Source organism: Lichenostomus cassidix, chromosome 2 (genome assembly GCF_008360975.1).
Source record: "Lichenostomus cassidix isolate B80296 chromosome 2, HeHo_3.0, whole genome shotgun sequence".
Taxonomy (NCBI): Eukaryota; Metazoa; Chordata; class Aves; order Passeriformes; family Meliphagidae; genus Lichenostomus; species Lichenostomus cassidix.
The window spans coordinates 65,939,917-65,952,352 of record NC_139482.1 but is presented as its reverse complement, the minus strand read 5'-3'; the positions used below and the strand labels follow the sequence as shown (position 1 = coordinate 65,952,352).

The 12,436-nt window shown below is 39.6% G+C and overlaps 1 long non-coding RNA gene across 1 annotated transcript; it reads right to left on the bottom strand.

Annotated features, from left to right (window-relative positions):
• Positions 1-1,581: 1,581 nt before the first annotated feature.
• Positions 1,582-9,942, bottom strand: LOC146441538 (uncharacterized). Its single transcript, XR_014850453.1, has 2 exons — positions 9,893-9,942; positions 1,582-2,165 (listed from the first exon to the last, which is right to left on the bottom strand). It is a non-coding gene; the product is annotated as an uncharacterized LOC146441538 (long non-coding RNA).
• Between the last annotated feature and the right edge of the window lie 2,494 nt (positions 9,943-12,436).

The window sequence follows — 12,436 nt, the reverse complement described above, 5'->3', positions numbered from 1 at the left end:
CAGCTCAGCTACAGCTGTCTCCATGCCTGGCCAAGGGCCCTGTTGATCTGAACTGAGACCCATGGACTGGTTTCTTGGTTTGACCTTGGGCCTGGCTTGTCACCATGGACCTTTCCCAGAGACCATGGGGCTTTGTCTAGCCCTGGCTACTGCACAGGCCTTGATCCTGACCTGTGGACTGACTTCCTGGCTTGGCCTCAGACCTGCCTCATCACCTCAAAATTGCCTGATGATCTCTTTTTTTTAACCTGGCCACCATCCCTGGCCCTTGCCTTACTTGAGGACAGTGGCACATGCCACCTGCCTGGTGAAGCTCTACATTGCCAGCTGTGTTATCACCCCCAGCTCCTGGCCCCTTGTGCCCAAGGGCCAGGACCTTGCAGCTTCCTGACACAGTGCTGGCTCCTGCTCATCCTTAAGCTTCCCTTGTGTAGATCCAATTATCTGGAAAGGTGTTACATAACATCAAGCTGAAGTTTACTTGCTGCCTTACAATGTATTTTTTGTTATGTTGTAGGATTTGAACCAAGAGAAGTAGGAAAAGACAGGCTACTGGGGTGGACAAATCCCAGCTGTGCATTCGTGCTTGTTGAAGTACAATTGTGCCTTTTATTGGAAGCAACATGTGCAACTATTGCTCATTTCTGTCACAGCAAGAACTGCTGTTTTATTTTTACTCATAGTCTCTAAATTGGCATGTGGAGGTGCAAGAGTCCCTTCAGTAACCTTTAAGAAAGTGACCTTTAAGAAAGTAGAGGTGCCTCAGCTAAGTGCCCCAAAATAGACAAGTCGGAGTCTGAGCACTTTGCATCATCACCTATTGCATGTTTGAAACATCTCATGAAGTGGATAGGCAGATTTAAAAAAATCTGTTTTTTATGCATTTCAGTTCAGTCCATATGTTTTTGTGCACAAAAACCCCCAACTGTATTTAAGAATTGGCTGGAAACCTGGCATAGATGTGTTGGCTTATAGTGACGGCTGCTCTCATTCTGTATTTTGAGAGGATGTTTGCAACACAAGGAAATCAGGCTGCAGATGTCTGAGTTCCTGTGAGTGGTCATGACAGAGGAAACTAGATATTTAAAGTGTTTCCAGTGGAATAAAAAGTTACTGCAAGATGTAGACACAAGGGAGTTTTTAACTGCTGGTTAAAAGCCTTCCCTAGCATTGTTCACAGTTGTGAAATAGTGACAAATACCGGGTAATAGCTTTTTATCTGTGCATCCTGAAAAATACTGAAATGCCACTTTACATAATTGAACTGGAAGGTTATCTAAAATTCAAATTCACGCAGTCCTTACCAGAGTATAGATTTAAATTTTATATCCTCAGTGTTCAGATTGCAAAGGACAAGTTTGGAAATGCTCTCTTAAATAATGTATTTTTTTCTGTTCATATTGTAACTTATCTGCAAATTTCTTTCAAAATAAAGCCTTCCCAAACAGCTAATCAAAATCATACCTTCAGGTGTTTAGTCCATAGTAAAACTCTGTGTTAGATCCTAAAAACATTGTATAAGAAATAGCCATACTAATGATAGTCACTTTTTCATTAGAAGTGTACAGAAGTAGAACAATGTATTGGACATTGCATTTAATAGAGTTAATTAGTGTACAATGGTTATTTAATATGTTAATCAAGATTTAATCATGATAAAATAGACTAATCTTGCCATTATTCTGCCATTATAAAAGTGTAATTGAAATAGATTGGAAAAAAAATACAGTACATTCTTGTCAGTGTCTTACAAACTCTGAGCTCAGAAGCACTGCAGCGCTCCGACACACATTTCAAAATTACTTGTATTTAATCAAAGTAGATTTAATTCAGTTAGTGTTTTACATTAAAACTAAGAGCTACCCACTTGACAGAAACAAACTCAGCACATAATTCTGCAAACATGTTATCACTTTTAGCTTGATTTCCTAGGGAGAAGGCTGAGGTGGTCATTATGTCTGTCTCTGCCTATGTTTATCCTTTCTCTCCATCCTCATGGCATCCAAACTCTTGGAAATCTTCAGCCAAATTTGTCAGAAGAATAGCAGTTCTGAAGGAATGAATTGTCCATGAGCTTCAGAAATATATGGAAGCACAGGAGTTGAGACAAGCAGCTATGCTGACACAGTGACTGCAAGCTCAGCTCACACATTGGACTCAGGAATCTGCACAAGAGAAAGGCATTATGGAGATCTTTTGGGTTTCATTAGACATTAGATGATCCAACAAGTACAAGTTCAGAGTAATCCAGGCCCCAATTAGTTTTTTTCAGTTGGCTACAGGAAAAGAAGTCTAAACTTTGCAGCAGAGACAGTTGTTGGTGGGGCTTTAATCTTGATAGACACACTGATTATGCAGACCAGCACATCCACCTCAGCTTGCAATGATCTGTCTTCAGCTACTGCTTGGGCTATTTTCTAAGGGAAATCCATGCAAGGATGCCTCACACTTGAGGTCCAGTTAAAGTACTCTAAGGATGGATACTTTGGACCTGGACCATGGTGAAAAAGGGAGAAGACCTGCAGTTTGGTCACAGACACAGGGCAGTGTATTTCATTAGGAAGGGAGAGAATGCCTTCTCACTTATGTGTGTAGTAGCCCAATTGTACCAGCAGCCACTGTCTATAAGTAACAGTACCAATTATAATTTTGTGATTAAAATCAATTATTTTCATTTCCCTCTAGCTTTTGGGGCAGTCTTCAGAGTTCATGGTTTTGGTCTACCCTCTGTAACCAAGGGGTTATCAATAATATAACTATCTCTTAAAATAATTAAGTCTCATGCACCCATGATTTTTGGGTTCAATCTCTAAGAAATCTGGAAAAAATGTATCTGAACTTGTGCTGTTCCAGGTAACATTATCTGTGCATCCAAATTTTATAATATTGTTGATTTCAGATCTTTCACTAGTGTAAATCAGACTGATGTAAATGATTTAATCAGACTAGTTACAAGTATTTAGAGGTCTGACTTTGTGCATAAGTCTTGTTGATTTCCAAGGGCTGCCATGTTTTTATATATCTGTGAATGTAATTAATGTCTGTGTACTGAAAATTTGGTGTTTAATTATATCTGCAGAAATATTCTTCTTCCAAGATCATGAAACTTTTTTTCCTATTAACTGTGTTTCTACAAACTGTGGGGCTGACTTTTTAATTTTGTTTTTAAATACTGCTAAAAGCAACAGTGTGGATATCATTGTACTCTGTTAAATTTTATTTCTGGAGAATAACTTCTTGCAGACATTTCTGTTAAAAGGCTCTCAGAAGGAGTACATTGTAGGGAACTTTACAGTGCTGTGACTCTTAGAAAGAAAAGTCATGTTTAGTGAGGCAGTAGGCTCATTTCTGACTGATCACTTTTGAGATTAACTGTGCTTTGGAATATTTTCTGTGTTAAATTTTGTTATAAATCTGTTAAAGAATCATTCATAATTATGAGATGAAAATAAATGCTGCTATTTTTTACAATGTCCTTTTAACAGGAGGATCAACAAAGAGCAATCAAATATTTCTGATGTGGGGTCCAATTTGCCCTAATAGTGACCAAAACAAGTACCAGGGCCAAATTAAGTTCTGACACAAATAATGGTGCAAATGATGTGAAGGCCTTGCTTTAAGAAGTAAAGCACCTTTTCTCTGAATCCTGAGCCATAACGCTGGAGAGCCTCGTGTTCTTTTTCCTTCATCTCTGCAGTTCTGGCAGTCAGGGGACCTAAGGTGAAGAACAGGGAAATCTCCAGATGACCACCCTTTTCCCTGCAGTGGTGTTGAGCAGCCAGAGCAGGAGCTCTGCCCCAAAAAGGCTGTGCCATCCACTGATTGGGTGCATATTGCAGGGATGTTGCCTAGGAAAATTATGGCAGGTTTTGGCCTTGAAAAGTAGCTGGCATACAATTATTCCCTTTATACCAACTATTTTGAGTCTGTTGCCTACAAATATTGATGGCTACTTCTGAGGATCCTCATTTCCCATGCAGGAGTCAGCATTGCCCCTGTAATGCTTTTGTATTCTGCGACTTGAAAATGTTCATTTGCTGATTTCTGCAGGGCAAAGAATTTGGTGAAATTTTCAACAAGCACTGTAGAAACTCAAATTGCCCAAATATTTGATGGAACCTTAAGTACAAACGTTTTGTTCAGTGAACTGGAATATGAGGTTGTTTCAGATGACTGGGAAAATTAACAGGATATAGGGGTATTCAATTAAATGTTGGCAATATAGTACTCAGATTTTCTGATGTATAATTTTTCCTCTACTGTAGCTGTTTGAAAAAAAAAAAACCCAACCAAATAATTGGTAAATTTAATTTATGAACTTGTTATTCCCCTTTATTTTTGGGAGAAAGTTATTTTCATTATCCAGGTTTCAAAAATGACCCATATTATTTTCTCATTAAAATGTTCACTGATTATGTTCACTTAAATTTTAATTAAGAATGAATGTAGATCAGTTGCTAAACAGTTTATTTTCCAAAGTGTTGCGGTCTTGGAAGGGACAGGATTGCTCTGGTAAATTTAAAATATTGCTAATCTTTACTTCATTTAAAACATAGAGCATGGAAAGGAAATTTTTAATGTCAAATACTTGAGACAGTTTTGTAGAAAAAAAATTGAAACACTACCATTTGTGAAAGTCTCATATGGAAAAAAAATCCTTGTGGTTTTATCATTGTTGTAAAGCCAGCTCAAGAAAATAATAATTTTCAATACTGTGTAACCAAAATGGATTTGAGATTCAGAGTATGCACATGACTGAGAGCACAGGTTTTTTCTACCATTTGTTAGGGACTTTCTTATATAGTGATTCTTCAAGAGATCTCTGTATTTATTATGTTCTGTTTGTACACCAACTTGCTTTCAGATAGTGAAACTCCCAGAACATTACTATTATAAAGACATGGAATTCCTTACTTTCTCTGCCCTAGTTATTTCTATCAAAATCACAGGTGTCAGCTCATGAAATTGAAGAAAAGCATGTTAAAAGCTAATAAGAAATATTGATTACCTCCATGGGACTTAACCAGCAGAAATTATGGAGAGAATTTTTGAAGTGAGAGTTTAGTTTTGAACAATTATGGTGATGGTGATTAATTTTGGGTTGTGGTTTTTTTTTAATTTTTAAATTTAATTTTTAATTTTTTTAAAAAAATAATTTTTTTAATTTTTAAAGCTTTATTTTTTTTTTTTTTTGTTACTTTGAAGGGACATAACTTCATGCAATTAGAATAAGGAGATATTCTGGTCTCTGGTCTCCTTGCTTGGCTCTAGAGTATGTAATGACTGTGGGAGCAGTAAATGTTACTGTAATAGCTGTGACCCCTCTAGCCCACATGTGGCTGAGGAGCTGCTGTAGCCAAGGCTGCTGCTTTGATGTGACAGCACAGGAATTCCAAAACTTGAAGGAGCAGACAGAACCTTCCTGGATAACTGCATTACTACTCAGCAAGAACGACACATAAAAAACTGCAGAGTTTTTTTACATGTTATTGAGCTGCTGGGCTAGGTAGATGGCTATAAAGAGTCTAATAAAATAACAGGGATTTTCAAATGAGTTGGAGGTGAAATTCCTCCAGCTTGATATCCTCTAAGTCCAGTTCTGGAGGTGCTGAATGCAGGGTAGGGTGTAAAGAATCTGAAGTGGATACAGAAAGGGCAATTTGTTTTGTGCATGGGTAGTCACTAGGGATGATAGGCTGAGGCCAGTGAATATTTTCCTGATGGAGGTGTTTTACCTGAACACAAATCAATTGGAGAACCACTAGCATTGCTTTCTGTCATTGGAATGGCTGCAAAAGTTGTAGATAAAGCTGGTTGAAGAATTTTTCCTGCAAATTGTGGAGGTGTGGGTTTTTTGGGTTTTTTTGTTTGTTTGTTTTTTTTTGTTGTTGTTTTGGTTGTTTTGGTTTTTTTTTGTTTTAGATGTAAAGATAAATCACATTTTAGCCTGTGAATCATTATCTGATTTGTCCCTCTTGTCATCCTATGAAATGCTAGGATACTTCGGCTGCATGATTAGTCACCTGAATGACATGGTATTGGTGTTAATTTTGCATTGGAGAGCTTAAATATAATGAGTTGTATATTCTGTAAGCCTGGAAGGTCTACTGGACCTGTCAGAATGATTTGATGTATCTCTTTCCAGTGGTTTCTCTGTTAAGGTTTTTTGGCCAGAAACATAGTATTATTCTATGGTATTCATCCCAAAAGAAAGGTAGAATTCTGCTTTTCCCTACAAAAAGAATTTAATTCACTGTGGAATACTATTCTGTTTTATCATCAGCCAACTAGAGAACTGGGCCTCAAATTTGTTTACTGTAAACACTGACGTGGAGGAAAATTTCCTCACACAAATGCTCACAAAAAGCAAGATCAGTTAACATGTTTAGGACCCGATTCTATTTATAAACCATGGCCATTATTTTCAGTGATAATTTAAGTGTTCTGTTTAGATCATGGTTCTTCAACTCTGTTCATAGAGTTGAATGTGCCTTGTGGCAATGAGATGGTGAGACTGGTGAGACATCTGATTTTTGGTTTTCTTTTCTTTTGTTTTTTTTGTTTTTTTTGTTTTGTTTTGTTTTGTTTTTTTTGTGGGGTTTTTGGTTTTTCGTTTTACCTAATGGCTTGATTCATGCATCACTGTTCCAAGACCAGGAGCAAAGGTCCATTTACCTCTGAACTTCTGGTGTCTGAGAAGGTACCACTACTTCAGAACAGTGCTAGGATCAAGCAGGTTTTGCAGGAGTATCAGTAAGTCATGGCACGGGAAAGGCAGTGTGGCAGTAGAGGAGTTAAAGTAACTTGTGGAACTGGCAATTGCCCAAGTGATCTAATTCCATTAAACTGGGAACTTGTGACACAGTTCTCAGTGGCATGGGGGATAATGAAATGGATAGCCACTGTGCAACTGCAGATCAATAATTGTCTTTAAAAAGCAAATTCGGTCTCCAACCACATTTGACAATAACTGGGAATAATTCTTTGGCAGCCATCTATTTGCTAAACCCAGTGGGAACTGGTGGAGCTCACTAAGGCTGATACAGGACAGGGTGCTGGGCTGGACACAGGGCAGGGTGCTGGGCTGGACACAGGGCAGGGTGCTGGGCTGGATACAGGGCAGGGTGCTGCGCTTCCCAACCGGACACAGTCAGCAAGTTGGGTCAATAACACCATTCAGCAGAAAGCAAATCCCGGCCAGCTGTGCAGGGACAGCTGTTTCTTTTCGGGATACTACTGAGACGCTTCCCACCTATCAAAGCAACAAGGGTAACTTCATTTTCCTTTTTTTTTATTGTTTCGCTGCCCCGCGCCGGGCGGAGCGGGCCGTGCTGGCCGCAGCCGGCAGGTGGCAGTGTGGCCGTGCGGATAGCGCCCGCCCAGCCCCGCGCCGGAAACGAGCCCCAAAAAAATGGCTTTTTGCCTCAGAAGCATTTATTAAGCGAGCCCTCCGCCGTGGGAGTGTCAGCCCGGCAGGTCTCCTGGAAGGAGCCAGCGAAACGCAGGTGCTGGTCTGCAAGTGCAAGCTCCGAAACGGGGCTGTAAAGCCTCTCGGAGGAGAGGGGGGGAAAGGAAAAGGAAAAGAGAGAGAAAAAAGAACATATGTGTGCTATTCATTTATTCAGAGCCACGCACTCTGCCAGTCATCCTTTGCATCACTCGGTGCCTCGGGAAAAGCTGCTCAGAAATAATCTTTGTTAGTCGAGAGAACCAGGCTTGCACTTTTGCGCCACTTGGAGAAAGCAGAAAACATTTTGTCCCTTCTGAAACTCGGCACGCACAAACCCATTAGGGGATCTGAAACCTCTGACCCTTGCAGATTCAGACCAATCCAAGCTAAACCCTCCCCTTACTTATTCTTTCTTCCACTCACAAATAAAGTAAACATAAAACAAAAGCATGAGGAGGGAAAGAATAAGGAAAGAAGTGTGAACTGACAGCGCAGGCTCTGGAGGAGGGTTTGTCTCAGCTCTGTGGTTGTGCTGCCTGGCTGTAAAGGTGCCCTGAGTGTGTAATAGATCTTGAGCAAAGTCAGTACAGGAAAAAACTGTTTTTTAAAAAATAATTTAATTTTTAACTGACAAAAGCTTCTCTTTAACAGAAATTACACTGTCAGCAGTAACAGCAGGGATGCAAGATCTTCCTCCCTGAGGGAAGAGCACAGAACTTCCCAGGAAAGGCTAAGAGCTGTGTCTCATGGGACACCTGAGTGCACCTGGATATGCAGCAAGATCCACACCTTGGGAGGAAGGGAGGGTGCTGAGTGCCACTCTGGCACAGTGAATCTTGACCACTAGTCAATTCAGATTTCTCTTTTCTTTCGTGGGGCTAGGTGCAAGTTGTTAAAGGATGATATAGGAGACCCATACAAATGAAGCAATTTAGAATGCCACTAGAAGGAGATGTATTGATCCCACAAAATCCAAAAGCTGTGCTGCATATTTTTGATTATCATATATTGACATCTTGTAGTTAGTTTACTTAAAAAATGTTATTGCTTATAATTAGGGTGGGATATATTCTCATTCAATTACTCAAGTAATTATGTCCATAGCTACTTTTATGCTATACTTTTCATGCTTCAGTGATCTTTATTCTCCAGTTCAATACATATTGAGCTGGGACAACTGCCTTTCAACTTGGTTTGCCTAAAAGCCACATTAGCCCTTAACTCCAGGTTTTCTAATATTGAGATAAAACAGAGGTCTTAGTTGTGATGCAGGATTTTCTCCCTGTATATTTCTGAGAGAGACAAGACCTGGCACCTTTGCTAACAGGCATCCATGAGATACTTTGCACTCCCTCTATTTCCTACCAGTTGCTGTATACACTTTCCAATGGGAGAGTGTTTGTGGAGACCTGAACAGACCTTCAGAGATCTTCTGCACCTTTCCTCTGGACCAGCCTGGGTCATATACCAAAAGCACTCACACACAGAACTGTTTCTTGGGCGTCTTAATGCATTTAGCAGTTCCTGCCCAGGGGAAGGAATTTGCCCCTTGGGGCATGCCTGTGTTGTGGATTTGGGGGTTTTTTTGTGAAGCCTATCAGTGAAACTCACCTCTTAGTGAGCTCATGATGCAAGGGTAGGGTGGAACAGAAGATATCCTGTGATACTTTGCAGACAAGCCCAAAATAAATTCTTTCTAACTTGTTTTTTTTTGTTTGGTTGGTTTTGGTTTTGTTTTGTTTTTTTGTTTGTTTTTGTTTTTGTTTTGGTTGTGGGGTTTTAAAAATTTGTTTGTTTTGTTTGTTTTTTTATTTATTTTAATTTTTTTAGTTTTACCTATTATAGGTCTTCCCAGTTTATAATTTTTGAAATGTCAGGTTTTCACTGAGTCGCTTTTGGAGAAATCAGAATTTTAAAATGTCTTTTGCTGGATTCTGAGTCACGTGCATGGTCTGGGAGTATTTGAGAATCATCTAGAAAGTCTAGTGCATTGTAGAAAAATAATCCATGGCTTGAATCTTTGCATCATTCTCTATTGAAGGCTAGTGAGGATGGGGGAGCTGTGCTAGAGGAAAACCAATTACTTTTAAATGCTGAATATCCCTAAAATCAATAATGTTCACTGTCTGTGTGTACTTAGAGAATTAGAGTCAGTTAATAAGTTTTGCATGTATGCTTCTGAGGGTCGCTTTATTTTTTTGTCTAGAGTATCTTAACTTCTGCACTTGACAGGAATAGACTGCACAGGAGGTTCTTAACCAGCAGCCAAAATAGGGACTCAAATGTTTTTGTAAGGTTAGTTTTACATCTGTTTTGGGTAAAATTGTTGCTGGAATGGAATTTGACCTATAGTGTTGGGCTCTTTGTGCAACTTGTTTGGGCTGCACTTATAGATTGGTTTTGGTTTTATGTTAATCTGTAAATTCTAAAAAGAAAACTTACCTGAATCATACAGTATGCTTGTCTGTTTTTCTGTCTGCTGGATGAAATCTGAAAACAAGAGAGGGGAAAAAAATGGTATTTGATCATGGCAGTGAAGGAGACAAAAACTCTTGGATTCTGGGTATGGAGAGCTTTTCTTACTCCTTTTAGTGATGGGCTAGTCTCCAAAAACCTGTGAAGTGTTCAGTTTGCATAAACAATCAGAGGATGTTTATCTGAGGCTTTTCTGTGGCTCTTTGGGGTGGAAAAAGGTTTGAGAGACTTAAGAAAATGAGCTCTTTGTGCTCTTTGCATTTGGTGTGGTCAGGAGTACCACAAGCACAATTTTTCTTCCACTCATTTGGCATTTCAGCTTCCTGTTCTGGTTCCACCTCAAGGTGAATGATACTGAAGGAAACAAAAGGGTCTTAAAGGGCCATTGTGAAGAGAGAAACTAGAAATAATTAAAAAATTAAATTTCTGTCTCCAATTCCCTTTAATCACAGGGTCCATATGCACAAGGGGATTTTGCCCTATATTGGAATATCTGGGCAGTTGCTCTGGCTAGCCAGGGGATAGGCTAATCAGGTCAGGATTGAGTGGTAGATAAACTGTGATTTAAATGCCTTTATTCCTTAATTTATTTTTCAGTTTACATTCTGAACTTTACTCTGTCCTATCTCTACTGATACTTTTATCTTTAAAGATATTGGGGAGGGAGATCTAGAGTTGAGTCTTAAATCTTTAAAAAAAACCAAAAAACCCAAACCCAGGCAACAGTGGCAAGTCAGTTTCAAGCTGGATGGGCTATGTGGCAAGATTATTGGTTTACCCCAAAGGATTTGCAGACTCTTATTTGCTCATTTTAAACTAAAATAAAAACTCTGTAAAAAAATCACTTATAAATCCCCATTTCCTGATAGGTTGGATCATCTAGGCTGAGGGACATTGTAAGGTTATCTTTACACTGCCCAGCTTTTGGTTTGATTACTCAAAAGCTGTGTTGCTGCTCTGAATCTCCAAGCTCCAGCCCTGAGCCAATTCAGGGAGTTTGTCAGGCTGGCTGGGAAAAGCTGGGTGATGTAAGTCAGCTTTTGCGCACGGGTAGAAAGCACCTTCCAGGTGTGCAGGAAGGACTGTAGGCTGAGGCAATACTGAAGGGCTGCAGAGATTACCTGAGCAGGGGGAGCACTTTACAGGGTGGGTCAGAAGTCCTCCTTAGCTCCAGAAGGCTTTGGAGTTCTCTAAATGACCCCTGTGGATACAAGCCTCTCCAAATTGCTTCTGCTTAAAAGACTCTTGGGTATATATAGATATAAAGTAGGCATAGATATCTTTGCCATGAATGCCAGCTTCTAGGCATTAGGAGATTGTCCATAATTTAAATATACAGCAGTCATACCAGCCAGTCTAACACTGCAGGCCAGAGTGCAGCCAGCCTGTTTCAAATCAGCTTGTGTTATCAGTGAAAATCTATTTGGCACTTGTTCATTACCCTTTTTAAGCCAAAGGAGATTATCCACTGTTTCCTTTAATGTCATCTGTTTGGTTTATGAGGAATGACTCAAGGAAGTTTTTCTCTAATTCAAAATAAACAGTCTGCTTACACATGGGTTTGTCTGTCCTGGGGAGCCTGTAAACGTCAGGTGTTACAAGAGTGGAAATGATTTTCACAGTCAAGCAGAAGAAAGAGAAGGAAATGTCTTCTCAGAGGCTGTAGCTGTTGATAACTTTCCATCTCTAACCTGGTGTAAAGATCTGAATGAAAATTAGATCCATTATGTGGTGTACTGAGGTAGTAAACTATTAGTTAGTTAGCCCAGGGTTCCTCTCTGGTAGAAAAAGATATATTACCCCAGAGGACAGTTCAAAGCATCTTGGGCAGGAGCCTGCTTTGTGGTCCTATGAAATGAGTGATTTCTCTCTGCTGACAACTGGCCTGGCTGATTGTGCTGCCCAAAGTTAGGCTGTGCATGCTCCCCGCATGCCTCCCTGTTGTGTACAGTAAACAACAGCTCAATATTGTTTGTACTGAACTGACTCTTCATCACAAATTTCTTTTGTGTGTGGAATGTACTTCCAAAATGCAACATGAGAGTTTTCCGGCTCTGACTGTTACGTAAAATTTTCAAATAAAGGAATAACTGGTAAGAAGACACAGTGCTTAGTGGTGAGCAGGATAGGAACAGCTTTTACAATAATGGTACCAACCAGCTCGAGTTCACACTGGCTCAATCATGCTGTTAAGATGCTTCTTCCACATCATGTTTGTTGGCCCAAATGAAGGGGGGTTGAACGTAACTGGTAAGGATTGTTTCTTAGGCACTGAGGTTTAGTTGATGCTCCATAAGATACAAAATGTACCTAATCCCTCTAAAATTTACAAAAGGAGATGCCATGTTCCAGAAAACTCAGGAGAAAAAACTTAAATGGGTTAGTGAATATTGTAAATAGTTATTGAAAAACATCAGGCATTTTCAGAAGTACAATCAGCCTATCTGTAATAAACTCCCGTGGGACCTAGAAAAAGGTTTATTGGGGTGCTTGTTAAAATAAGAGGTCTTT